Source organism: Centropristis striata, chromosome 14 (genome assembly GCF_030273125.1).
Source record: "Centropristis striata isolate RG_2023a ecotype Rhode Island chromosome 14, C.striata_1.0, whole genome shotgun sequence".
Classification (NCBI taxonomy): domain Eukaryota; kingdom Metazoa; phylum Chordata; class Actinopteri; order Perciformes; family Serranidae; genus Centropristis; species Centropristis striata.
This window is the reverse complement of record NC_081530.1, coordinates 12,377,355-12,402,720: the sequence shown is the minus strand read 5'-3', so window position 1 is coordinate 12,402,720 and position 25,366 is coordinate 12,377,355. Positions and strand designations below refer to the sequence as shown.

The 25,366-nt window shown below is 47.6% G+C and overlaps 34 non-coding genes across 34 annotated transcripts; 26 read left to right on the top strand and 8 right to left on the bottom strand.

The window, feature by feature from the left end:
* Positions 1 to 497: 497 nt before the first annotated feature.
* trnad-guc (transfer RNA aspartic acid (anticodon GUC)) lies at positions 498 to 569 on the bottom strand. The gene has a single exon. It is a non-coding gene; the product is annotated as a tRNA-Asp (tRNA).
* Positions 570 to 772: 203 nt separating this feature from the next.
* trnav-cac (transfer RNA valine (anticodon CAC)) lies at positions 773 to 845 on the top strand. Its single transcript has one exon. It is a non-coding gene; the product is annotated as a tRNA-Val (tRNA).
* A 1,656-nt stretch (positions 846 to 2,501) lies between these two features.
* Positions 2,502 to 2,574, top strand: trnav-cac (transfer RNA valine (anticodon CAC)). Its single transcript has one exon. It is a non-coding gene; the product is annotated as a tRNA-Val (tRNA).
* A 750-nt stretch (positions 2,575 to 3,324) lies between these two features.
* Positions 3,325 to 3,397, top strand: trnav-aac (transfer RNA valine (anticodon AAC)). Its single transcript has one exon. It is a non-coding gene; the product is annotated as a tRNA-Val (tRNA).
* A 557-nt stretch (positions 3,398 to 3,954) lies between these two features.
* trnad-guc (transfer RNA aspartic acid (anticodon GUC)) lies at positions 3,955 to 4,026 on the bottom strand. The gene has a single exon. It is a non-coding gene; the product is annotated as a tRNA-Asp (tRNA).
* A 203-nt stretch (positions 4,027 to 4,229) lies between these two features.
* trnav-cac (transfer RNA valine (anticodon CAC)) lies at positions 4,230 to 4,302 on the top strand. The gene has a single exon. It is a non-coding gene; the product is annotated as a tRNA-Val (tRNA).
* A 748-nt stretch (positions 4,303 to 5,050) lies between these two features.
* On the top strand, positions 5,051 to 5,123 carry trnav-aac (transfer RNA valine (anticodon AAC)). Its single transcript has one exon. It is a non-coding gene; the product is annotated as a tRNA-Val (tRNA).
* A 557-nt stretch (positions 5,124 to 5,680) lies between these two features.
* trnad-guc (transfer RNA aspartic acid (anticodon GUC)) lies at positions 5,681 to 5,752 on the bottom strand. The gene has a single exon. It is a non-coding gene; the product is annotated as a tRNA-Asp (tRNA).
* A 203-nt stretch (positions 5,753 to 5,955) lies between these two features.
* On the top strand, positions 5,956 to 6,028 carry trnav-cac (transfer RNA valine (anticodon CAC)). Its single transcript has one exon. It is a non-coding gene; the product is annotated as a tRNA-Val (tRNA).
* A 750-nt stretch (positions 6,029 to 6,778) lies between these two features.
* Positions 6,779 to 6,851, top strand: trnav-aac (transfer RNA valine (anticodon AAC)). The gene has a single exon. It is a non-coding gene; the product is annotated as a tRNA-Val (tRNA).
* An 832-nt stretch (positions 6,852 to 7,683) lies between these two features.
* On the top strand, positions 7,684 to 7,756 carry trnav-cac (transfer RNA valine (anticodon CAC)). Its single transcript has one exon. It is a non-coding gene; the product is annotated as a tRNA-Val (tRNA).
* A 750-nt stretch (positions 7,757 to 8,506) lies between these two features.
* trnav-aac (transfer RNA valine (anticodon AAC)) lies at positions 8,507 to 8,579 on the top strand. Its single transcript has one exon. It is a non-coding gene; the product is annotated as a tRNA-Val (tRNA).
* Positions 8,580 to 9,136: 557 nt separating this feature from the next.
* On the bottom strand, positions 9,137 to 9,208 carry trnad-guc (transfer RNA aspartic acid (anticodon GUC)). Its single transcript has one exon. It is a non-coding gene; the product is annotated as a tRNA-Asp (tRNA).
* Positions 9,209 to 9,411: 203 nt separating this feature from the next.
* On the top strand, positions 9,412 to 9,484 carry trnav-cac (transfer RNA valine (anticodon CAC)). The gene has a single exon. It is a non-coding gene; the product is annotated as a tRNA-Val (tRNA).
* Positions 9,485 to 10,234: 750 nt separating this feature from the next.
* Positions 10,235 to 10,307, top strand: trnav-aac (transfer RNA valine (anticodon AAC)). Its single transcript has one exon. It is a non-coding gene; the product is annotated as a tRNA-Val (tRNA).
* Positions 10,308 to 10,864: 557 nt separating this feature from the next.
* trnad-guc (transfer RNA aspartic acid (anticodon GUC)) lies at positions 10,865 to 10,936 on the bottom strand. Its single transcript has one exon. It is a non-coding gene; the product is annotated as a tRNA-Asp (tRNA).
* A 203-nt stretch (positions 10,937 to 11,139) lies between these two features.
* On the top strand, positions 11,140 to 11,212 carry trnal-caa (transfer RNA leucine (anticodon CAA)). The gene has a single exon. It is a non-coding gene; the product is annotated as a tRNA-Leu (tRNA).
* Positions 11,213 to 11,962: 750 nt separating this feature from the next.
* Positions 11,963 to 12,035, top strand: trnav-aac (transfer RNA valine (anticodon AAC)). Its single transcript has one exon. It is a non-coding gene; the product is annotated as a tRNA-Val (tRNA).
* Positions 12,036 to 12,592: 557 nt separating this feature from the next.
* On the bottom strand, positions 12,593 to 12,664 carry trnad-guc (transfer RNA aspartic acid (anticodon GUC)). The gene has a single exon. It is a non-coding gene; the product is annotated as a tRNA-Asp (tRNA).
* Positions 12,665 to 12,867: 203 nt separating this feature from the next.
* On the top strand, positions 12,868 to 12,940 carry trnal-caa (transfer RNA leucine (anticodon CAA)). The gene has a single exon. It is a non-coding gene; the product is annotated as a tRNA-Leu (tRNA).
* Positions 12,941 to 13,690: 750 nt separating this feature from the next.
* On the top strand, positions 13,691 to 13,763 carry trnav-aac (transfer RNA valine (anticodon AAC)). The gene has a single exon. It is a non-coding gene; the product is annotated as a tRNA-Val (tRNA).
* An 832-nt stretch (positions 13,764 to 14,595) lies between these two features.
* trnav-cac (transfer RNA valine (anticodon CAC)) lies at positions 14,596 to 14,668 on the top strand. Its single transcript has one exon. It is a non-coding gene; the product is annotated as a tRNA-Val (tRNA).
* Positions 14,669 to 15,418: 750 nt separating this feature from the next.
* Positions 15,419 to 15,491, top strand: trnav-aac (transfer RNA valine (anticodon AAC)). The gene has a single exon. It is a non-coding gene; the product is annotated as a tRNA-Val (tRNA).
* A 1,376-nt stretch (positions 15,492 to 16,867) lies between these two features.
* trnad-guc (transfer RNA aspartic acid (anticodon GUC)) lies at positions 16,868 to 16,939 on the bottom strand. Its single transcript has one exon. It is a non-coding gene; the product is annotated as a tRNA-Asp (tRNA).
* Positions 16,940 to 17,142: 203 nt separating this feature from the next.
* Positions 17,143 to 17,215, top strand: trnav-cac (transfer RNA valine (anticodon CAC)). The gene has a single exon. It is a non-coding gene; the product is annotated as a tRNA-Val (tRNA).
* A 750-nt stretch (positions 17,216 to 17,965) lies between these two features.
* Positions 17,966 to 18,038, top strand: trnav-aac (transfer RNA valine (anticodon AAC)). The gene has a single exon. It is a non-coding gene; the product is annotated as a tRNA-Val (tRNA).
* Positions 18,039 to 18,870: 832 nt separating this feature from the next.
* On the top strand, positions 18,871 to 18,943 carry trnav-cac (transfer RNA valine (anticodon CAC)). The gene has a single exon. It is a non-coding gene; the product is annotated as a tRNA-Val (tRNA).
* Positions 18,944 to 19,693: 750 nt separating this feature from the next.
* trnav-aac (transfer RNA valine (anticodon AAC)) lies at positions 19,694 to 19,766 on the top strand. The gene has a single exon. It is a non-coding gene; the product is annotated as a tRNA-Val (tRNA).
* A 557-nt stretch (positions 19,767 to 20,323) lies between these two features.
* Positions 20,324 to 20,395, bottom strand: trnad-guc (transfer RNA aspartic acid (anticodon GUC)). The gene has a single exon. It is a non-coding gene; the product is annotated as a tRNA-Asp (tRNA).
* A 203-nt stretch (positions 20,396 to 20,598) lies between these two features.
* On the top strand, positions 20,599 to 20,671 carry trnav-cac (transfer RNA valine (anticodon CAC)). Its single transcript has one exon. It is a non-coding gene; the product is annotated as a tRNA-Val (tRNA).
* A 750-nt stretch (positions 20,672 to 21,421) lies between these two features.
* trnav-aac (transfer RNA valine (anticodon AAC)) lies at positions 21,422 to 21,494 on the top strand. Its single transcript has one exon. It is a non-coding gene; the product is annotated as a tRNA-Val (tRNA).
* Positions 21,495 to 22,326: 832 nt separating this feature from the next.
* On the top strand, positions 22,327 to 22,399 carry trnav-cac (transfer RNA valine (anticodon CAC)). Its single transcript has one exon. It is a non-coding gene; the product is annotated as a tRNA-Val (tRNA).
* Positions 22,400 to 23,149: 750 nt separating this feature from the next.
* Positions 23,150 to 23,222, top strand: trnav-aac (transfer RNA valine (anticodon AAC)). The gene has a single exon. It is a non-coding gene; the product is annotated as a tRNA-Val (tRNA).
* Positions 23,223 to 24,079: 857 nt separating this feature from the next.
* On the top strand, positions 24,080 to 24,152 carry trnav-aac (transfer RNA valine (anticodon AAC)). Its single transcript has one exon. It is a non-coding gene; the product is annotated as a tRNA-Val (tRNA).
* The last annotated feature ends 1,214 nt before the right edge of the window (positions 24,153 to 25,366 follow it).

Sequence of the window (25,366 nt, the reverse complement as noted above, 5' to 3'; positions counted from 1 at the left end):
ACAGTTCTTTGCTCATGTTGACTCTCAAAGAAAGGTCACCGGGCGGAAAGACAGTTCTTTGCTCATGTTGACTCTCACATAATCAGACTCTATTGAAGTGAATTGACAGTCATTTGTATAATAAGTGAATAAGTGCGTAATATCTGTCCTGTATGCAGCTGGTGCCTTCATCTCCTCCCTCTTCTACCAATCTGTCCTTTGTTGAAGTGCTTGTCATTCGTGGATCAGTAGTGTGACTTTATTAACACTGTCGCTCTTTTGGGGATCGTATCCATGAAGATGACAAACATAATGGAAGACAAGGACAAGGAGCTTGACACAGAGAAAAAAGGAGTTTGGCTTCCTTCCAAGAATACGAACACAGCCCAGACTCCAGTTACACATCGACATTGAGGGTCAGGCTTCGTCCGCCACTGCTGAACAGATGGTGGTACCATTCTGGTGTGCTTCTTTGTTCTTTCTTGGTGAACAATGAGTAGGTGGTAGAAAAGGAAACTCTCCCCGTCGGGGAATCGAACCCCGATCTTCCGCGTGACAGGCGGAGATACTGTCCATTATACTAACGAGGACTGCGCCATCTGTTTTTTTGGCACGTCAACAGCAGGGGGCGCTGTTTCCACATTTGCAGGGAGTCTGCAGAGACATGGACTCGGCACCATCAGTTGTGACTGAATCCAGGTTCAAATCTCTCATCTGATCTCCATATATCCCAATCAACCAAGTTGTTTTGCTTCTATTAGGGCAGTCATGTCCGTGGAAAGGGACATAGTCGGTTTCCGTAGTGTAGCGGTTATCACGTTCGCCTCACACGCGAGATGTCCCCGGCTCGAAACCGGGCGGAAACAAGTTTCTTTGCTCATGTTGACTATCACAGAATCAGACTTTGTTGAGGTGAATTGACAGTAATTTGTATAATAGATGAGTGGAGAGAAGCGCTGGTAGAGTTAGTGTTACCATGTGTCCTGCATGCAGCTGGTGCCTTCATCTCGTCCACCATCTACCAATCTGTCCTTTGTTGACGTGCCTCTCAGTGGTATGACGGGTATTGACAATGTCGCTCTTTTGGGGATCGTGAATATGACAAACATAATGGAAAACAAGTACAAGGAGCTTGACACAGAGAAAAAAGGTGTTTGGCTTCCTTCCAAGAATACGAACACAGCCCAGACTCCAGTTAGACATCGACATTGAGGGTCAGGGTTCGTCCGCCACTGCTGAACAGACGGTGGTACCATTCTGGTGTGCAGTGCAACAGGTGCTTCTTTGGTCTGTCTTGGTGAACAATGAGCACGTGGTAGAAAAGGAAACTCTCCCCGTCTGGGAATCGAACCCCTGTCTTCCACGAGACAGGCGGAGATACTGTCCATTATACTAACGAGGACTGCGCCAGCGGTGTTTTGGGCACGTCAACAGCAGGGGGCGCTGTTTCCGCATTTACAGGGAGTGTGCAGAGACATGGACAAGAAACCATGAGGTGTGACTGAATCCAGGTTCAAATCTCTCATCTGATCTCTCTATAGCCCAATTAAACATGTTGTCTTGCTTGTAATGCAGGCGCATTAGGGCAGTAATGTCCGTGCAGGGACTTACTGTCGTTTTCCGTAGTGTAGCGGTTATCACGTTCGCCTAACACGCGAAAGGTCCCTGGCTCGAAACTGGGCGGAATCACAGTTCTTTGCTCATGTTGACTCTCACAGAAAGGTCCCTGGCCCAAAATCGGGTGGAAACACAGTTCTTTGCTCATGTTGCCTCTCAAAGAAAGGTCACCGGGCGGAAAGACAGTTCTTTGCTCATGTTGACTCTCACATAATCAGACTCTATTGAAGTGAATTGACAGTCATTTGTATAATAAGTGAATAAGTGTGTAATATCTGTCCTGTATGCAGCTGGTGCCTTCATCTCCTCCCTCTTCTACCAATCTGTCCTTTGTTGAAGTGCTTGTCATTCGTGGATCAGTAGTGTGACTTTATTAACACTGTCGCTCTTTTGGGGATCGTATCCATGAAGATCACAAACATAATGGAAGACAAGGACAAGGAGCTTGACACAGAGAAAAAAAGGAGTTTGGCTTCCTTCCAAGAATACGAACACAGCCCAGACTCCAGTTACACATCGACATTGAGCGTCAGGCTTCGTCCGCCACTGCTGAACAGATGGTGGTACCATTCTGGTGTGCTTCTTTGGTCTTTCTTGGTGAACAATGAGTAGGTGGTAGAAAAGGAAACTCTCCACGTCGGGGAATCGAACCCCGATCTTCCGCGTGACAGGCGGAGATACTGTCCATTATACTAACGAGGACTGCGCGATCTGTTTTTTTGGCACGTCAACAGCAGGGGGCGCTGTTTCCACATTTGCAGGGAGTCTGCAGAGACATGGACTCGGCACCATCAGTTGTGACTGAATCCAGGTTCAAATCTCTCATCTGATCTCCATATATCCCAATCAACCAAGTTGTTTTGCTTCTATTAGGGCAGTCATGTCCGTGGAAAGGGACATAGTCGGTTTCCGTAGTGTAGCGGTTATCACGTTCGCCTCACACGCGAAAGGTCCCTGGCTCGAAACCGGGCGGAAACACATTTCTTTGCTCATGTTGACTATCACAGAATCAGACTTTGTTGAGGTGAATTGACAGTAATTTGTATAATAGATGAGTGGAGAGAAGCGCTGGTAGAGTAAGTGTTACCATGTGTCCTGCATGCAGCTGGTGCCTTCATCTCGTCCACCATCTACCAATCTGTCCTTTGTTGACGTGCCTCTCAGTGGTATGACTGGTATTGACAATGTCGCTCTTTTGGGGATCGTGAATATGACAAACATAATGGAAAACAAGTACAAGGAGCTTGACACAGAGAAAAAAGGTGTTTGGCTTCCTTCCAAGAATACGAACACAGCCCAGACTCCAGTTAGACATCGACATTGAGGGTCAGGGTTCGTCCGCCACTGCTGAACAGATGGTGGTACCATTCTGGTGTGCAGTGCAACAGGTGCTTCTTTGGTCTGTCTTGGTGAACAATGAGCACGTGGTAGAAAAGGAAACTCTCCCCGTCTGGGAATCAAACCCCTATCTTCCACGAGACAGGCGGAGATACTGTCCATTATACTAACGAGGACTGCGCCAGCGGTGTTTTGGGCACGTCAATAGCAGGGGGCGCTGTTTCCGCATTTACAGGGAGTGTGCAGAGACATGGACAAGAAACCATGAGGTGTGACTGAATCCAGGTTCAAATCTCTCATCTGATCTCTCTATAGCCCAATTAAACATGTTGTCTTGCTTGTAATGCAGGCGCATTAGGGCAGTAATGTCCGTGCAGGGGCTTACTGCCGGTTTCCGTAGTGTAGCGGTTATCACGTTCGCCTAACACGCGAAAGGTCCCCGGCTCGAAACCGGGCGGAAACACAGTTCTTTGCTCATGTTGACTCTCACAGAAAGGTCCCTGGCCCAAAATCGGGTGGAAACACAGTTCTTTGCTCATGTTGACTCTCAAAGAAAGGTCACCGGGCGGAAAGACAGTTCTTTGCTCATGTTGACTCTCACATAATCAGACTCTATTGAAGTGAATTGACAGTCATTTGTATAATAAGTGAATAAGTGTGTAATATCTGTCCTGTATGCAGCTGGTGCCTTCATCTCCTCCCTCTACTACCAATCTGTCCTTTGTTGAAGTGCTTGTCATTCGTGGATCAGTAGTGTGACTTTATTAACACTGTCGCTCTTTTGGGGATCGTATCCATGAAGATGACAAACATAATGGAAGACAAGGACAAGGAGCTTGACACAGAGAAAAAAGGAGTTTGGCTTCCTTCCAAGAATACGAACACAGCCCAGACTCCAGTTACACATCGACATTGAGGGTCAGGCTTCGTCCGCCACTGCTGAACAGATGGTGGTACCATTCTGGTGTGCTTCTTTGGTCTTTCTTGGTGAACAATGAGTAGGTGGTAGAAAAGGAAACTCTCCCCGTCGGGGAATCGAACCCCGATCTTCCGCGTGACAGGCGGAGATACTGTCCATTATACTAACGAGGACTGCACGATCTGTTTTTTTGGCACGTCAACAGCAGGGGGCGCTGTTTCCACATTTGCAGGGAGTCTGCAGAGACATGGACTCGGCACCATCAGTTGTGACTGAATCCAGGTTCAAATCTCTCATCTGATCTCCATATATCCCAATCAACCAAGTTGTTTTGCTTCTATTAGGGCAGTCATGTCCGTGGAAAGGGACATAGTCGGTTTCCGTAGTGCAGCGGTTATCACGTTCGCCTCACACGCGAAAGGTCCCCGGCTTGAAACCGGGCGGAAACACATTTCTTTGCTCATGTTGACTATCACAGAATCAGACTTTGTTGAGGTGAATTGACAGTAATTTGTATAATAGATGAGTGGAGAGAAGCGCTGGTAGAGTTAGTGTTACCATGTGTCCTGCATGCAGCTGGTGCTTTCATCTCGTCCACCATCTACCAATCTGTCCTTTGTTGACGTGCCTCTCAGTGGTATGACTGGTATTGACAATGTCGCTCTTTTGGGGATCGTGAATATGACAAACATAATGGAAAACAAGTACAAGGAGCTTGACAGAGAAAAAAGGTGTTTGGCTTCCTTCCAAGAATACGAACACAGCCCAGACTCCAGTTAGACATCGACATTGAGGGTCAGGGTTCGTCCGCCACTGCTGAACAGATGGTGGTACCATTCTGGTGTGCAGTGCAACAGGTGCTTCTTTGGTCTGTCTTGGTGAACAATGAGCACGTGGTAGAAAAGGAAACTCTCCCCGTCTGGGAATCGAACCCCTATCTTCCACGAGACAGGCGGAGATACTGTCCATTATACTAACGAGGACTGCGCCAGCGGTGTTTTGGGCACGTCAATAGCAGGGGGCGCTGTTTCCGCATTTACAGGGAGTGTGCAGAGACATGGACAAGAAACCATGAGGTGTGACTGAATCCAGGTTCAAATCTCTCATCTGATCTCTCTATAGCCCAATTAAACATGTTGTCTTGCTTGTAATGCAGGCGCATTAGGGCAGTAATGTCCGTGCAGGGGCTTACTGTCGGTTTCCGTAGTGTAGCGGTTATCACGTTCGCCTAACACGCGAAAGGTCCCCGGCTCGAAACCGGGCGGAAACACAGTTCTTTGCTCATGTTGACTCTCACAGAATGGTACCTGGCCCAAAATCGGGTGGAAACACAGTTCTTTGCTCATGTTGTCTCTCAAAGAAAGGTCACCGGGCGGAAAGACAGTTCTTTGCTCATGTTGACTCTCACATAATCAGACTCTACTGAAGTGAATTGACAGTCATTTGTATAATAAGTGAATAAGTGTGTAATATCTGTCCTGTATGCAGCTGGTGCCTTCATCTCCTCCCTCTTCTACCAATCTGTCCTTTGTTGAAGTGCTTGTCATTCGTGGATCAGTAGTGTGACTTTATTAACACTGTCGCTCTTTTGGGGATCGTATCCATGAAGATCACAAACATAATGGAAGACAAGGACAAGGAGCTTGACACAGAGAAAAAAGGAGTTTGGCTTCCTTCCAAGAATACGAACACAGCCCAGACTCCAGTTACACATCGACATTGAGGGTCAGGCTTCGTCCGCCACTGCTGAACAGATGGTGGTACCATTCTGGTGTGCTTCTTTGGTCTTACTTGGTGAACAATGAGTAGGTGGTAGAAAAGGAAACTCTCCCCGTCGGGGAATCGAACCCCGATCTTCCGCGTGACAGGCGGAGATACTGTCCATTATACTAACGAGGACTGCGCAATCTGTTTTTTTGGCACGTCAACAGCAGGGGGCGCTGTTTCCACATTTGCAGGGAGTCTGCAGAGACATGGACTCGGCACCATCAGTTGTGACTGAATCCAGGTTCAAATCCCTCATCTGATCTCCATATATCCCAATCAACCAAGTTGTTTTGCTTCTATTAGGGCAGTCATGTCCGTGGAAAGGGACATAGTCGGTTTCCGTAGTGTAGCGGTTATCACGTTCGCCTCACACGCGAAAGGTCCCTGGCTCGAAACCGGGCGGAAACACATTTCTTTGCTCATGTTGACTATCACAGAATCAGACTTTGTTGAGGTGAATTGACAGTAATTTGTATAATAGATGAGTGGAGAGAAGCGCTGGTAGAGTTAGTGTTACCATGTGTCCTGCATGCAGCTGGTGCTTTCATCTCGTCCACCATCTACCAATCTGTCCTTTGTTGACGTGCCTCTCAGTGGTATGACTGGTATTGACAATGTCGCTCTTTTGGGGATCGTGAATATGACAAACATAATGGAAAACAAGTACAAGGAGCTTGACACAGAGAAAAAAGGTGTTTGGCTTCCTTCCAAGAATACGAACACAGCCCAGACTCCAGTTAGACATCGACATTGAGGGTCAGGGTTCGTCCGCCACTGCTGAACAGATGGTGGTACCATTCTGGTGTGCAGTGCAACAGGTGCTTCTTTGGTCTGTCTTGGTGAACAATGAGCACGTGGTAGAAAAGGAAACTCTCCCCGTCTGGGAATCGAACCCCTATCTTCCACGAGACAGGCGGAGATACTGTCCATTATACTAACGAGGACTGCGCCAGCGGTGTTTTGGGCACGTCAACAGCAGGGGGCGCTGTTTCCGCATTTACAGGGAGTGTGCAGAGACATGGACAAGAAACCATGAGGTGTGACTGAATCCAGGTTCAAATCTCTCATCTGATCTCTCTATAGCCCAATTAAACATGTTGTCTTGCTTGTAATGCAGGCGCATTAGGGCAGTAATGTCCGTGCAGGGGCTTACTGTCGGTTTCCGTAGTGTAGCGGTTATCATGTTCGCCTAACACGCGAAAGGTCCCCGGCTCGAAACCGGGCGGAAACACAGTTCTTTGCTCATGTTGACTCTCACAGAAAGGTCCCTGGCCCAAAATCGGGTGGAAACACAGTTCTTTGCTCATGTTGTCTCTCAAAGAAAGGTCACCGGGCGGAAAGACAGTTCTTTGCTCATGTTGACTCTCACATAATCAGACTCTATTGAAGTGAATTGACAGTCATTTGTATAATAAGTGAATAAGTGTGTAATATCTGTCCTGTATGCAGCTGGTGCCTTCATCTCCTCCCTCTTCTACCAATCTGTCCTTTGTTGAAGTGCTTGTCATTCGTGGATCAGTAGTGTGACTTTATTAACACTGTCGCTCTTTTGGGGATCGTATCCATGAAGATGACAAACATAATGGAAGACAAGGACAAGGAGCTTGACACAGAGAAAAAAGGAGTTTGGCTTCCTTCCAAGAATACGAACACAGCCCAGACTCCAGTTACACATCGACATTGAGGGTCAGGCTTCGTCCGCCACTGCTGAACAGATGGTGGTACCATTCTGGTGTGCTTCTTTGGTCTTTCTTGGTGAAAAATGAGTAGGTGGTAGAAAAGGTAACTCTCCCCGTCGGGGAATCGAACCCCGATCTTCCGTGTGACAGGCGGAGATACTGTCCATTATACTAACGAGGACTGCGCCATCTGTTTTTTTGGCACGTCAACAGCAGGGGGCGCTGTTTCCACATTTGCAGGGAGTCTGCAGAGACATGGACTCGGCACCATCAGTTGTGACTGAATCCAGGTTCAAATCTCTCATCTGATCTCCATATATCCCAATCAACCAAGTTGTTTTGCTTCTATTAGGGCAGTCATGTCCGTGGAAAGGGACATAGTCGGTTTCCGTAGTGTAGCGGTTATCACGTTCGCCTCACACGCGAAAGGTCCCTGGCTCGAAACTGGGCGGAAACACATTTCTTTGTTCATGTTGACTATCACAGAATCAGACTTTGTTGAGGTGAATTGACAGTAATTTGTATAATAGATGAGTGGAGAGAAGCGCTGGTAGAGTTAGTGTTAACATGTGTCCTGCATGCAGCTGGTGCTGTCATCTCGTCCACCATCTACCAATCTGTCCTTTGTTGACGTGCCTCTCAGTGGTATGACTGGTATTGACAATGTCGCTCTTTTGGGGATCGTGAATATGACAAACATAATGGAAAACAAGTACAAGGAGCTTGACACAGAGAAAAAAGGTGTTTGGCTTCCTTCCAAGAATACGAACACAGCCCAGACTCCAGTTAGACATCGACATTGAGGGTCAGGGTTCGTCCGCCACTGCTGAACAGATGGTGGTACCATTCTGGTGTGCAGTGCAACAGGTGCTTCTTTGGTCTGTCTTGGTGAACAATGAGCACGTGGTAGAAAAGGAAACTCTCCCCGTCTGGGAATCGAACCCCTATCTTCCACGAGACAGGCGGAGATACTGTCCATTATACTAACGAGGACTGCGCCAGCGGTGTTTTGGGCACGTCAACAGCAGGGGGCGCTGTTTCCGCATTTACAGGGAGTGTGCAGAGACATGGACAAGAAACCATGAGGTGTGACTGAATCCAGGTTCAAATCTCTCATCTGATCTCTCTATAGCCCAATTAAACATGTTGTCTTGCTTGTAATGCAGGCGCATTAGGGCAGTAATGTCCGTGCAGGGGCTTACTGTCGGTTTCCGTAGTGTAGCGGTTATCACGTTCGCCTAACACGCGAAAGGTCCCCGGCTCGAAACCGGGCGGAAACACAGTTCTTTGCTCATGTTGACTCTCACAGAAAGGTCCCTGGCCCAAAATCGGGTGGAAACACAATTCTTTGCTCATGTTGTCTCTCAAAGAAAGGTCACCGGGCGGAAAGACAGTTCTTTGCTCATGTTGACTCTCACATAATCAGACTCTATTGAAGTGAATTGACAGTCATTTGTATAATAAGTGAATAAGTGTGTAATATCTGTCCTGTATGCAGCTGGTGCCTTCATCTCCTCCCTCTTCTACCAATCTGTCCTTTGTTGAAGTGCTTGTCATTCGTGGATCAATAGTGTGACTTTATTAACACTGTCGCTCTTTTGGGGATCGTATCCATGAAGATGACAAACATAATGGAAGACAAGGACAAGGAGCTTGACACAGAGAAAAAAGGAGTTTGGCTTCCTTCCAAGAATACGAACACAGCCCAGACTCCAGTTACACATCGACATTGAGGGTCAGGCTTCGTCCGCCACTGCTGAACAGATGGTGGTACCATTCTGGTGTGCTTCTTTGGTCTTACTTGGTGAACAATGAGTAGGTGGTAGAAAAGGAAACTCTCCCCGTCGGGGAATCGAACCCCGATCTTCCGCGTGACAGGCGGAGATACTGTCCATTATACTAACGAGGACTGCGCTATCTGTTTTTTTGGCACGTCAACAGCATGGGGCGCTGTTTCCACATTTACAGGGAGTGTGCAGAGACATGGACTCGGCACCATCAGTTGTGACTGAATCCAGGTTCAAATCTCTCATCTGATCTCCATATATCCCAATCAACCAAGTTGTTTTGCTTCTATTAGGGCATTCATGTCCGTGGAAAGGCACATTGTCGGTTTCCGTAGTGTAGCGGTTATCACGTTCGCCTCACACGTGAAAGGTCCCCGGCTTGAAACCGGGCGGAAACACATTTCTTTGCTCATGTTGACTATCACAGAATCAGACTTTGTTGAGGTGAATTGACAGTAATTTGTATAATAGATGAGTGGAGAGAAGCGCTGGTAGAGTTAGTGTTACCATGTGTCCTGCATGCAGCTGGTGCTTTCATCTCGTCCACCATCTACCAATCTGTCCTTTGTTGACGTGCCTCTCAGTGGTATGACTGGTATTGACAATGTCGCTCTTTTGGGGATCGTGAATATGACAAACATAATGGAAAACAAGTACAAGGAGCTTGACACAGAGAAAAAAGGTGTTTGGCTTCCTTCCAAGAATACGAACACAGCCCAGACTCCAGTTAGACATCGACATTGAGGGTCAGGGTTCGTCCGCCACTGCTGAACAGATGGTGGTACCATTCTGGTGTGCAGTGCAACAGGTGCTTCTTTGGTCTGTCTTGGTGAACAATGAGCACGTGGTAGAAAAGGAAACTCTCCCCGTCTGGGAATCGAACCCCTATCTTCCACGAGACAGGCGGAGATACTGTCCATTATACTAACGAGGACTGCGCCAGCGGTGTTTTGGGCACGTCAACAGCAGGGGGCGCTGTTTCCGCATTTACAGGGAGTGTGCAGAGACATGGACAAGAAACCATGAGGTGTGACTGAATCCAGGTTCAAATCTCTCATCTGATCTCTCTATAGCCCAATTAAACATGTTGTCTTGCTTGTAATGCAGGCGCATTAGGGCAGTAATGTCCGTGCAGGGGCTTACTGCCGGTTTCCGTAGTGTAGCGGTTATCACGTTCGCCTAACACGCGAAAGGTCCCCGGCTCGAAACCGGGCGGAAACACAGTTCTTTGCTCATGTTGACTCTCACAGAAAGGTCCCTGGCCCAAAATCGGGTGGAAACACAGTTCTTTGCTCATGTTGACTCTCAAAGAAAGGTCACCGGGCGGAAAGACAGTTCTTTGCTCATGTTGACTCTCACATAATCAGACTCTATTGAAGTGAATTGACAGTCATTTGTATAATAAGTGAATAAGTGTGTAATATCTGTCCTGTATGCAGCTGGTGCCTTCATCTCCTCCCTCTTCTACCAATCTGTCCTTTGTTGAAGTGCTTGTCATTCGTGGATCAGTAGTGTGACTTTATTAACACTGTCGCTCTTTTGGGGATCGTATCCATGAAGATGACAAACATAATGGAAGACAAGGACAAGGAGCTTGACACAGAGAAAAAAGGAGTTTGGCTTCCTTCCAAGAATACGAACACAGCCCAGACTCCAGTTACACATCGACATTGAGGGTCAGGCTTCGTCCGCCACTGCTGAACAGATGGTGGTACCATTCTGGTGTGCTTCTTTGGTCTTTCTTGGTGAACAATGAGTAGGTGGTAGAAAAGGAAACTCTCCCCGTCGGGGAATCGAACCCCGATCTTCCGCGTGACAGGCGGAGATACTGTCCATTATACTAACGAGGACTGCGCGATCTGTTTTTTTGGCACGTCAACAGCAGGGGGCGCTGTTTCCACATTTGCAGGGAGTCTGCAGAGACATGGACTCGGCACCATCAGTTGTGACTGAATCCAGGTTCAAATCTCTCATCTGATCTCCATATATCCCAATCAACCAAGTTGTTTTGCTTCTATTAGGGCAGTCATGTCCGTGGAAAGGGACATAGTCGGTTTCCGTAGTGTAGCGGTTATCACGTTAGCCTCAAATGCTTAAGGTCCCTGGCTCGAAACCGGGCGGAAACACATTTCTTTGCTCATGTTGACTATCACAGAATCAGACTTTGTTGAGGTGAATTGACAGTAATTTGTATAATAGATGAGTGGAGAGAAGCGCTGGTAGAGTTAGTGTTACCATGTGTCCTGCATGCAGCTGGTGCTTTCATCTCGTCCACCATCTACCAATCTGTCCTTTGTTGACGTGCCTCTCAGTGGTATGACTGGTATTGACAATGTCGCTCTTTTGGGGATCGTGAATATGACAAACATAATGGAAAACAAGTACAAGGAGCTTGACACAGAGAAAAAAGGTGTTTGGCTTCCTTCTAAGAATACGAACACAGCCCAGACTCCAGTTAGACATCGACATTGAGGGTCAGGGTTCGTCCGCCACTGCTGAACAGATGGTGGTACCATTCTGGTGTGCAGTGCAACAGGTGCTTCTTTGGTCTGTCTTGGTGAACAATGAGCACGTGGTAGAAAAGGAAACTCTCCCCGTCTGGGAATCGAACCCCTATCTTCCACGAGACAGGCGGAGATACTGTCCATTATACTAACGAGGACTGCGCCAGCGGTGTTTTGGGCACGTCAACAGCAGGGGGCGCTGTTTCCGCATTTACAGGGAGTGTGCAGAGACATGGACAAGAAACCATGAGGTGTGACTGAATCCAGGTTCAAATCTCTCATCTGATCTCTCTATAGCCCAATTAAACATGTTGTCTTGCTTGTAATGCAGGCGCATTAGGGCAGTAATGTCCGTGCAGGGGCTTACTGTCGGTTTCCGTAGTGTAGCGGTTATCACGTTCGCCTAACACGCGAAAGGTCCCCGGCTCGAAACCGGGCGGAAACACAGTTCTTTGCTCATGTTGACTCTCACAGAAAGGTCCCTGGCCCAAAATCGGGTGGAAACACAGTTCTTTGCTCATGTTGACTCTCAAAGAAAGGTCACCGGGCGGAAAGACAGTTCTTTGCTCATGTTGACTCTCACATAATCAGACTCTATTGAAGTGAATTGACAGTCATTTGTATAATAAGTGAATAAGTGTGTAATATCTGTCCTGTATGCAGCTGGTGCCTTCATCTCCTCCCTCTTCTACCAATCTGTCCTTTGTTGAAGTGCTTGTCATTCGTGGATCAGTAGTGTGACTTTATTAACACTGTCGCTCTTTTGGGGATCGTATCCATGAAGATGACAAACATAATGGAAGACAAGGACAAGGAGCTTGACACAGAGAAAAAAGGAGTTTGGCTTCCTTCCAAGAATACGAACACAGCCCAGACTCCAGTTACACATCGACATTGAGGGTCAGGCTTCGTCCGCCACTGCTGAACAGATGGTGGTACCATTCTGGTGTGCTTCTTTGGTCTTTCTTGGTGAACAATGAGTAGGTGGTAGAAAAGGAAACTCTCCCCGTCGGGGAATCGAACCCCGATCTTCCGCGTGACAGGCGGAGATACTGTCCATTATACTAACGAGGACTGCGCGATCTGTTTTTTTGGCACGTCAACAGCAGGGGGCGCTGTTTCCACATTTGCAGGGAGTCTGCAGAGACATGGACTCGGCACCATCAGTTGTGACTGAATCCAGGTTCAAATCTCTCATCTGATCTCCATATATCCCAATCAACCAAGTTGTTTTGCTTCTATTAGGGCAGTCATGTCCGTGGAAAGGGACATAGTCGGTTTCCGTAGTGTAGCGGTTATCACGTTAGCCTCAAATGCTTAAGGTCCCTGGCTCGAAACCGGGCGGAAACACATTTCTTTGCTCATGTTGACTATCACAGAATCAGACTTTGTTGAGGTGAATTGACAGTAATTTGTATAATAGATGAGTGGAGAGAAGCGCTGGTAGAGTTAGTGTTACCATGTGTCCTGCATGCAGCTGGTGCTTTCATCTCGTCCACCATCTACCAATCTGTCCTTTGTTGACGTGCCTCTCAGTGGTATGACTGGTATTGACAATGTCGCTCTTTTGGGGATCGTGAATATGACAAACATAATGGAAAACAAGTACAAGGAGCTTGACACAGAGAAAAAAGGTGTTTGGCTTCCTTCTAAGAATACGAACACAGCCCAGACTCCAGTTAGACATCGACATTGAGGGTCAGGGTTCGTCCGCCACTGCTGAACAGATGGTGGTACCATTCTGGTGTGCAGTGCAACAGGTGCTTCTTTGGTCTGTCTTGGTGAACAATGAGCACGTGGTAGAAAAGGAAACTCTCCCCGTCTGGGAATCGAACCCCTATCTTCCACGAGACAGGCGGAGATACTGTCCATTATACTAACGAGGACTGCGCCAGCGGTGTTTTGGGCACGTCAACAGCAGGGGGCGCTGTTTCCGCATTTACAGGGAGTGTGCAGAGACATGGACAAGAAACCATGAGGTGTGACTGAATCCAGGTTCAAATCTCTCATCTGATCTCTCTATAGCCCAATTAAACATGTTGTCTTGCTTGTAATGCAGGCGCATTAGGGCAGTAATGTCCGTGCAGGGGCTTACTGTCGGTTTCCGTAGTGTAGCGGTTATCACGTTCGCCTAACACGCGAAAGGTCCCCGGCTCGAAACCGGGCGGAAACACAGTTCTTTGCTCATGTTGACTCTCACAGAAAGGTCCCTGGCCCAAAATCGGGTGGAAACACAGTTCTTTGCTCATGTTGTCTCTCAAAGAAAGGTCACCGGGCGGAAAGACAGTTCTTTGCTCATGTTGACTCTCACATAATCAGACTCTATTGAAGTGAATTGACAGTCATTTGTATAATAAGTGAATAAGTGTGTAATATCTGTCCTGTATGCAGCTGGTGCCTTCATCTCCTCCCTCTTCTACCAATCTGTCCTTTGTTGAAGTGCTTGTCATTCGTGGATCAGTAGTGTGACTTTATTAACACTGTCGCTCTTTTGGGGATCGTATCCATGAAGATGACAAACATAATGGAAGACAAGGACAAGGAGCTTGACACAGAGAAAAAAGGAGTTTGGCTTCCTTCCAAGAATACGAACACAGCCCAGACTCCAGTTACACATCGACATTGAGGGTCAGGCTTCGTCCGCCACTGCTGAACAGATGGTGGTACCATTCTGGTGTGCTTCTTTGGTCTTTCTTGGTGAACAATGAGTAGGTGGTAGAAAAGGAAACTCTCCCCGTCGGGGAATCGAACCCCGATCTTCCGTGTGACAGGCGGAGATACTGTCCATTATACTAACGAGGACTGCGCGATCTGTTTTTTTGGCACGTCAACAGCAGGGGGCGCTGTTTCCACATTTGCAGGGAGTCTGCAGAGACATGGACTCGGCACCATCAGTTGTGACTGAATCCAGGTTCAAATCTCTCATCTGATCTCCGTATATCCCAATCAACCAAGTTGTTTTGCTTCTATTAGGGCAGTCATGTCCGTGGAAAGGGACATAGTCGGTTTCCGTAGTGTAGCGGTTATCACGTTCGCCTCACACGCGAAAGGTCCCTGGCTCGAAACCGGGCGGAAACACATTTCTTTGCTCATGTTGACTATCACAGAATCAGACTTTGTTGAGGTGAATTGACAGTAATTTGTATAATAGATGAGTGGAGAGAAGCGCTGGTAGAGTTAGTGTTACCATGTGTCCTGCATGCAGCTGGTGCTTTCATCTCGTCCACCATCTACCAATCTGTCCTTTGTTGACGTGCCTCTCAGTGGTATGACTGGTATTGACAATGTCGCTCTTTTGGGGATCGTGAATATGACAAACATAATGGAAAACAAGTACAAGGAGCTTGACACAGAGAAAAAAGGTGTTTGGCTTCCTTCCAAGAATACGAACACAGCCCAGACTCCAGTTAGACATCGACATTGAGGGTCAGGGTTCGTCCGCCACTGCTGAACAGATGGTGGTACCATTCTGGTGTGCAGTGCAACAGGTGCTTCTTTGGTCTGTCTTGGTGAACAATGAGCACGTGGTAGAAAAGGAAACTCTCCCCGTCTGGGAATCGAACCCCTATCTTCCACGAGACAGGCGGAGATACTGTCCATTATACTAACGAGGACTGCGCCAGCGATGTTTTGGGCACGTCAACAGCAGGGGCCGCTGTTTCCGCATTTACAGGGAGTGTGCAGAGACATGGACAAGAAACCATGAGGTGTGACTGAATCCAGGTTCAAATCTCTCATCTGATCTCTCTATAGCCCAATTAAACATGTTGTCTTGCTTGTAATGCAGGCGCATTAGGGCAGTAATGTCCGTGCAGGGGCTTACTGTCGGTTTCCGTAGTGTAGCAGTTATCACGTTCGCCTAACACGCGAAAGGTCCCCGGCTCGAAACCGGGCGGAAACACAGTTCTTTGCTCATGTTGACTCTCACAGAAAGGTCCCTGGCCCAAAATCGGGTGGAAACACAATTCTTTGCTCATGTTGTCTCTCAAAGAAAGGTCACCGGGCGGAAAGACAGTTCTTTGCTCATGTTGACTCTCACATAATCAGACTCTATTGAAGTGAATTGACAGTCATTTGTATAATAAGTGAATAAGTGTGTAATATCTGTCCTGTATGCAGCTGGTGCCTTCATCTCCTCCCTCTTCTACCAATCTGTCCTTTGTTGAAGTGCTTGTCATTCGTGGATCAGTAGTGTGACTTTATTAACACTGTCGCTCTTTTGGGGATCGTATCCATGAAGATGACAAACATAATGGAAGACAAGGACAAGGAGCTTGACACAGAGAAAAAAGGAGTTTGGCTTCCTTCCAAGAATACGAACACAGCCCAGACTCCAGTTACACATCGACATTGAGGGTCAGGCTTCGTCCGCCACTGCTGAACAGATGGTGGTACCATTCTGGTGTGCAGTGCGACAGGTGCTTCTTTGGTCTGTCTTGGTGAACAATGAGCACGTGGTAGAAAAGGAAACTCTCCCCGTCTGGGAATCGAACCCCTATCTTCCACGAGACAGGCGGAGATAATGTCCATTATACTAACGAGGACTGCGCCAGCCGTGTTTTGGGCACGTCAATAGCAGGGGGCGCTGTTTCCGCATTTACAGGGAGTGTGCAGAGACATGGACAAGAAACCATGAGGTGTGACTGAATCCAGGTTCAAATCTCTCATCTGATCTCTCTATAGCCCAATTAAACATGTTGTCTTGCTTGTAATGCAGGCGCATTAGGGCAGTAATGTCCGTGCAGGGGCTTACTGTCGGTTTCCGTAGTGTAGCGGTTATCACGTTCGCCTAACACGCTAAAGGTCCCCGGCTCGAAACCGGGCTGAAACACAGTTCTTTGCTCATGTTGACGCTCACATAATCAGACTCTATTGAAGTGAATTGACAGTCATTTGTATAATAAGTGAATAAGTGTGTAATATCTGTCCTGTATGCAGCTGGTGCCTTCATCTCCTCCCTCTTCTACCAATCTGTCCTTTGTTGAAGTGCTTGTCATTCGTGGATCAGTAGTGTGACTTTATTAACACTGTCGCTCTTTTGGGGATCGTATCCATGAAGATCACAAACATAATGGAAGACAAGGACAAGGAGCTTGACACAGAGAAAAAAGGAGTTTGGCTTCCTTCCAAGAATACGAACACAGCCCAGACTCCAGTTACACATCGACATTGAGGGTCAGGCTTCGTCCGCCACTGCTGAACAGATGGTGGTACCATTCTGGTGTGCTTCTTTGGTCTTACTTGGTGAACAATGAGTAGGTGGTAGAAAAGGGAACTCTCCCCGTCGGGGAATCGAACCCCGATCTTCCGCGTGACAGGCGGAGATACTGTCCATTATACTAACGAGGACTGCGCTATCTGTTGTTTTGGCACGTCAACAGCATGGGGCGCTGTTTCCACATTTACAGGGAGTGTGCAGAGACATGGACTCGGCACCATCAGTTGTGACTGAATCCAGGTTCAAATCTCTCATCTGATCTCCATATATCCCAATCAACCAAGTTGTTTTGCTTCTATTAGGGCATTCATGTCCGTGGAAAGGCACATTGTCGGTTTCCGTAGTGTAGCGGTTATCACGTTCGCCTCACACGCGAAAGGTCCCCGGCTCGAAACCGGGCGGAAACACATTTCTTTGCTCATGTTGACTATCACAGAATCAGACTTTGTTGAGGTGAATTGACAGTAATTTGTATAATAGATGAGTGGAGAGAAACGCTGGTACAGTTAGTGTTACCATGTGTCCTGCATGCAGCTGGTGCCTTCATCTCGTCCACCATCTACCAATCTGTCCTTTGTTGACGTGCCTCTCAGTGGTATGACTGGTATTGACAATGTCGCTCTTTTGGGGATCGTGAATATGACAAACATAATGGAAAACAAGTACAAGGAGCTTGACACAGAGAAAAAAGGTGTTTGGCTTCCTTCCAAGAATATGAACACAGCCCAGACTCCAGTTAGACATCGACATTGAGGGTCAGGGTTCGTCCGCCACTGCTGAACAGATGGTGGTACCATTCTGGTGTGCAGTGCAACAGGTGCTTCTTTGGTCTGTCTTGGTGAACAATGAGCACGTGGTAGAAAAGGAAACTCTCCCCGTCTGGGAATCAAACCCCTATCTTCCACGAGACAGGCGGAGATACTGTCCATTATACTAACGAGGACTGCGCCAGCGGTGTTTTGGGCACGTCAATAGCAGGGGGCGCTGTTTCCGCATTTACAGGGAGTGTGCAGAGACATGGACAAGAAACCATGAGGTGTGACTGAATCCAGGTTCAAATCTCTCATCTGATCTCTCTATAGCCCAATTAAACATGTTGTCTTGCTTGTAATGCAGGCGCATTAGGGCAGTAATGTCCGTGCAGGGGTTTACTGTCGGTTTCCGTAGTGTAGCGGTTATCACGTTCGCCTAACACGCGAAAGGTCCCCGGCTCGAAACCGGGTGGAAACACAGTTCTTTGCTCATGTTGACTCTCACAGAAAGGTCCCTGGCCCAAAATCGGGTGGAAACACAGTTCTTTGCTCATGTTGTCTCTCAAAGAAAGGTCACCGGGCGGAAAGACAGTTCTTTGCTCATGTTGACTCTCACATAATCAGACTCTATTGAAGTGAATTGACAGTCATTTGTATAATAAGTGAATAAGTGTGTAATATCTGTCCTGTATGCAGCTGGTGCCTTCATCTCCTCCCTCTTCTACCAATCTGTCCTTTGTTGAAGTGCTTGTCATTCGTGGATCAGTAGTGTGACTTTATTAACACTGTCGCTCTTTTGGGGATCGTATCCATGAAGATGACAAACATAATGGAAGACAAGGACAAGGAGCTTGACACAGAGAAAAAAGGAGTTTGGCTTCCTTCCAAGAATACGAACACAGCCCAGACTCCAGTTACACATCGACATTGAGGGTCAGGCTTCGTCCGCCACTGCTGAACAGATGGTGGTACCATTCTGGTGTGCTTCTTTGGTCTTTCTTGGTGAACAATGAGTAGGTGGTAGAAAAGGAAACTCTCCCCGTCGGTGAATCGAACCCCGATCTTCCGCGTGACAGGCGGAGATACTGTCTATTATACTAACGAGGACTGCGCGATCTGTTTTTTTGGCACGTCAACAGCAGGGGGCGCTGTTTCCACATTTGCAGGGAGTCTGCAGAGACATGGACTCGGCACCATCAGTTGTGACTGAATCCAGGTTCAAATCTCTCATCTGATCTCCATATATCCCAATCAACCAAGTTGTTTTGCTTCTATTAGGGCAGTCATGTCCGTGGAAAGGGACATAGTCGGTTTCCGTAGTGTAGCGGTTATCACGTTCGCCTCACACGCGAAAGGTCCCTGGCTCGAAACCGGGCGGAAACACATTTCTTTGCTCATGTTGACTATCACAGAATCAGACTTTGTTGAGGTGAATTGACAGTAATTTGTATAATAGATGAGTGGAGAGAAGCGCTGGTAGAGTTAGTGTTACCATGTGTCCTGCATGCAGCTGGTGCTTTCATCTCGTCCACCATCTACCAATCTGTCCTTTGTTGACGTGCCTCTCAGTGGTATGACTGGTATTGACCATGTCGCTCTTTTGGGGATCGTGAATATGACAAACATAATGGAAAACAAGTACAAGGAGCTTGACACAGAGAAAAAAGGTGTTTGGCTTCCTTCCAAGAATACGAACACAGCCCAGACTCCAGTTAGACATCGACATTGAGGGTCAGGGTTCGTCCGCCACTGCTGAACAGATGGTGGTACCATTCTGGTGTGCAGTGCAACAGGTGCTTCTTTGGTCTGTCTTGGTGAACAATGAGCACGTGGTAGAAAAGGAAACTCTCCCCGTCTGGGAATCGAACCACTATCTTCCACGAGACAGGCGGAGATACTGTCCATTATACTAACGAGGACTGCGCCAGCGGTGTTTTGGGCACGTCAATAGCAGGGGGCGCTGTTTCCGCATTTACAGGGAGTGTGCAGAGACATGGACAAGAAACCATGAGGTGTGACTGAATCCAGGTTCAAATCTCTCATCTGATCTCTCTATAGCCCAATTAAACATGTTGTCTTGCTTGTAATGCAGGCGCATTAGGGCAGTAATGTCCGTGCAGGGGCTTACTGTCGGTTTCCGTAGTGTAGCAGTTATCACGTTCGCCTAACATGCGAAAGGTCCCCGGCTCGAAACCGGGCGGAAACACAGTTCTTTGCTCATGTTGACTCTCACAGAAAGGTCCCTGGCCCAAAATCGGGTGGAAACACAGTTCTTTGCTCATGTTGACTCTCAAAGAAAGGTCACCGGGCGGAAAGACAGTTCTTTGCTCATGTTGACTCTCACATAATCAGACTCTATTGAAGTGAATTGACAGTCATTTGTATAATAAGTGAATAAGTGTGTAATATCTGTCCTGTATGCAGCTGGTGCCTTCATCTCCTCCCTCTTCTACCAATCTGTCCTTTGTTGAAGTGCTTGTCATTCGTGGATCAGTAGTGTGACTTAATTAACACTGTCGCTCTTTTGGGGATCGTATCCATGAAGATCACAAACATAATGGAAGACAAGGACAAGGAGCTTGACACAGAGAAAAAAGGAGTTTGGCTTCCTTCCAAGAATACGAACACAGCCCAGACTCCAGTTACACATCGACATTGAGGGTCAGGCTTCGTCCGCCACTGCTGAACAGATGGTGGTACCATTATGGTGTGCTTCTTTGGTCTTTCTTGGTGAACAATGAGTAGGTGGTAGAAAAGGAAACTCTCCCCGTCGGGGAATCGAACCCCGATCTTCCGCGTGACAGGCGGAGATACTGTCCATTATACTAACGAGGACTGCGCGATCTGTTTTTTTGGCACGTCAACAGCAGGGGGCGCTGTTTCCACATTTGCAGGGAGTCTGCAGAGACATGGACTCGGCACCATCAGTTGTGACTGAATCCAGGTTCAAATCTCTCATCTGATCTCCGTATATCCCAATCAACCAAGTTGTTTTGCTTCTATTAGGGCAGTCATGTCCGTGGAAAGGGACATAGTCGGTTTCCGTAGTGTAGCGGTTATCACGTTCGCCTCACACGCGAAAGGTCCCTGGCTCGAAACCGGGCGGAAACACATTTCTTTGCTCATGTTGACTATCACAGAATCAGACTTTGTTGAGGTGAATTGACAGTAATTTGTATAATAGATGAGTGGAGAGAAGCGCTGGTAGAGTTAGTTTTACCATGTGTCCTGCATGCAGCTGGTGCTTTCATCTCGTCCACCATCTACCAATCTGTCCTTTGTTGACGTGCCTCTCAGTGGTATGACTGGTATTGACAATGTCGCTCTTTTGGGGATCGTGAATATGACAAACATAATGGAAAACAAGTACAAGGAGCTTGACACAGAGAAAAAAGGTGTTTGGCTTCCTTCCAAGAATACGAACACAGCCCAGACTCCAGTTAGACATCGACATTGAGGGTCAGGGTTCGTCCGCCACTGCTGAACAGATGGTGGTACCATTCTGGTGTGCAGTGCAACAGGTGCTTCTTTGGTCTGTCTTGGTGAACAATGAGCACGTGGTAGAAAAGGAAACTCTCCCCGTCTGGGAATCGAACTCCTATCTTCCACGAGACAGGCGGAGATACTGTCCATTATACTAACGAGGACTGCGCCAGCGGTGTTTTGGGCACGTCAACAGCAGGGGGCGCTGTTTCCGCATTTACAGGGAGTGTGCAGAGACATGGACAAGAAACCATGAGGTGTGACTGAATCCAGGTTCAAATCTCTCATCTGATCTCTCTATAGCCCAATTAAACATGTTGTCTTGCTTGTAATGCAGGCGCATTAGGGCAGTAATGTCCGTGCAGGGGCTTACTGTCGGTTTCCGTAGTGTAGCGGTTATCACGTTCGCCTAACACGCGAAAGGTCCCCGGCTCGAAACCGGACGGAAACACAGTTCTTTGCTCATGTTGACTCTCACAGAAAGGTCCCTGGCCCAAAATCGGGTGGAAACACAGTTCTTTGCTCATGTTGTCTCTCAAAGAAAGGTCACCGGGCGGAAAGACAGTTCTTTGCTCATGTTGACTCTCACATAATCAGACTCTATTGAAGTGAATTGACAGTCATTTGTATAATAAGTGAATAAGTGTGTAATATCTGTCCTGTATGCAGCTGGTGCCTTCATCTCCTCCCTCTTCTACCAATCTGTCCTTTGTTGAAGTGCTTGTCATTCGTGGATCAGTAGTGTGACTTTATTAACACTGTCGCTCTTTTGGGGATCGTATCCATGAAGATGACAAACATAATGGAAGACAAGGACAAGGAGCTTGACACAGAGAAAAAAGGAGTTTGGCTTCCTTCCAAGAATACGAACACAGCCCAGACTCCAGTTACACATCGACATTGAGGGTCAGGCTTCGTCCGCCACTGCTGAACAGATGGTGGTACCATTCTGGTGTGCTTCTTTGGTCTTTCTTGGTGAACAATGAGTAGGTGGTAGAAAAGGAAACCCTCCCCGTCGGGGAATCGAACCCCGATCTTCCGTGTGACAGGCGGAGATACTGTCCATTATACTAACGAGGACTGCGCGATCTGTTTTTTTGGCACGTCAACAGCAGGGGGCGCTGTTTCCACATTTGCAGGGAGTCTGCAGAGACATGGACTCGGCACCATCAGTTGTGACTGAATCCAGGTTCAAATCTCTCATCTGATCTCCATATATCCCAATCAACCAAGTTGTTTTGCTTCTATTAGGGCAGTCAGGTCCGTGGAAAGGGACATAGTCGGTTTCCGTAGTGTAGCGGTTATCACGTTCGCCTCACACGCGAAAGGTCCCTGGCTCGAAACTGGGCGGAAACACATTTCTTTGCTCATGTTGACTATCACAGAATCAGACTTTGTTGAGGTGAATTGACAGTAATTTGTATAATAGATGAGTGGAGAGAAGCGCTGGTAGAGTTAGTGTTACCATGTGTCCTGCATGCAGCTGGTGCTTTCATCTCGTCCACCATCTACCAATCTGTCCTTTGTTGACGTGCCTCTCAGTGGTATGACTGGTATTGACAATGTCGCTCTTTTGGGGATCGTGAATATGACAAACATAATGGAAAACAAGTACAAGGAGCTTGACACAGAGAAAAAAGGTGTTTGGCTTCCTTCCAAGAATACGAACACAGCCCAGACTCCAGTTAGACATCGACATTGAGGGTCAGGGTTCGTCCGCCACTGCTGAACAGATGGTGGTACCATTCTGGTGTGCAGTGCAACAGGTGCTTCTTTGGTCTGTCTTGGTGAACAATGAGCACGTGGTAGAAAAGGAAACTCTCCCCGTCTGGGAATCGAACCCCTATCTTCCACGAGACAGGCGGAGATACTGTCCATTATACTAACGAGGACTGCGCCAGCGATGTTTTGGGCACGTCAACAGCAGGGGCCGCTGTTTCCGCATTTACAGGGAGTGTGCAGAGACATGGACAAGAAACCATGAGGTGTGACTGAATCCAGGTTCAAATCTCTCATCTGATCTCTCTATAGCCCAATTAAACATGTTGTCTTGCTTGTAATGCAGGCGCATTAGGGCAGTAATGTCCGTGCAGGGGCTTACTGTCGGTTTCCGTAGTGTAGCAGTTATCACGTTCGCCTAACACGCGAAAGGTCCCCGGCTCGAAACCGGGCGGAAACACAGTTCTTTGCTCATGTTGACTCTCACAGAAAGGTCCCTGGCCCAAAATCGGGTGGAAACACAATTCTTTGCTCATGTTGTCTCTCAAAGAAAGGTCACCGGGCGGAAAGACAGTTCTTTGCTCATGTTGACTCTCACATAATCAGACTCTATTGAAGTGCATTGACAGTCATTTGTATAATAAGTGAATAAGTGTGTAATATCTGTCCTGTATGCAGCTGGTGCCTTCATCTCCTCCCTCTTCTACCAATCTGTCCTTTGTTGAAGTGCTTGTCATTCGTGGATCAGTAGTGTGACTTTATTAACACTGTCGCTCTTTTGGGGATCGTATCCATGAAGATGACAAACATAATGGAAGACAAGGACAAGGAGCTTGACACAGAGAAAAAAGGAGTTTGGCTTCCTTCCAAGAATACGAACACAGCCCAGACTCCAGTTAGACATCGACATTGAGGGTCAGGGTTCGTCCGCCACTGCTGAACAGATGGTGGTACCATTCTGGTGTGCAGTGCAACAGGTGCTTCTTTGGTCTGTCTTGGTGAACAATGAGCACGTGGTAGAAAAGGAAACTCTCCCCGTCTGGGAATCGAACCCCTATCTTCCACGAGACAGGCGGAGATACTGTCCATTATACTAACGAGGACTGCGCCAGCGATGTTTTGGGCACGTCAACAGCAGGGGCCGCTGTTTCCGCATTTACAGGGAGTGTGCAGAGACATGGACAAGAAACCATGAGGTGTGACTGAATCCAGGTTCAAATCTCTCATCTGATCTCTCTATAGCCCAATTAAACATGTTGTCTTGCTTGTAATGCAGGCGCATTAGGGCAGTAATGTCCGTGCAGGGGCTTACTGTCGGTTTCCGTAGTGTAGCAGTTATCACGTTCGCCTAACACGCGAAAGGTCCCCGGCTCGAAACCGGGCGGAAACACAGTTCTTTGCTCATGTTGACTCTCACAGAAAGGTCCCTGGCCCAAAATCGGGTGGAAACACAATTCTTTGCTCATGTTGTCTCTCAAAGAAAGGTCACCGGGCGGAAAGACAGTTCTTTGCTCATGTTGACTCTCACATAATCAGACTCTATTGAAGTGCATTGACAGTCATTTGTATAATAAGTGAATAAGTGTGTAATATCTGTCCTGTATGCAGCTGGTGCCTTCATCTCCTCCCTCTTCTACCAATCTGTCCTTTGTTGAAGTGCTTGTCATTCGTGGATCAGTAGTGTGACTTTATTAACACTGTCGCTCTTTTGGGGATCGTATCCATGAAGATGACAAACATAATGGAAGACAAGGACAAGGAGCTTGACACAGAGAAAAAAGGAGTTTGGCTTCCTTCCAAGAATACGAACACAGCCCAGACTCCAGTTACACATCGACATTGAGGGTCAGGCTTCGTCCGCCACTGCTGAACAGATGGTGGTACCATTCTGGTGTGCAGTGCGACAGGTGCTTCTTTGGTCTGTCTTGGTGAACAATGAGCACGTGGTAGAAAAGGAAACTCTCCCCGTCTGGGAATCGAACCCCTATCTTCCACGAGACAGGCGGAGATAATGTCCATTATACTAACGAGGACTGCGCCAGCCGTGTTTTGGGCACGTCAATAGCAGGGGGCGCTGTTTCCGCATTTACAGGGAGTGTGCAGAGACATGGACAAGAAACCATGAGGTGTGACTGAATCCAGGTTCAAATCTCTCATCTGATCTCTCTATAGCCCAATTAAACATGTTGTCTTGCTTGTAATGCAGGCGCATTAGGGCAGTAATGTCCGTGCAGGGGCTTACTGTCGGTTTCCGTAGTGTAGCGGTTATCACGTTCGCCTAACACGCTAAAGGTCCCCGGCTCGAAACCGGGCTGAAACACAGTTCTTTGCTCATGTTGACGCTCACAGAAAGGTCCCTGGCCCAAAATCGGGTGGAAACACAGTTCTTTGCTCATGTTGACTCTCAAAGAAAGGTCACCGGGCGGAAAGACAGTTCTTTGCTCATGTTGACTCTCACATAATCAGACTCTATTGAAGTGAATTGACAGTCATTTGTATAATAAGTGAATAAGTGTGTAATATCTGTCCTGTATGCAGCTGGTGCCTTCATCTCCTCCCTCTTCTACCAATCTGTCCTTTGTTGAAGTGCTTGTCATTCGTGGA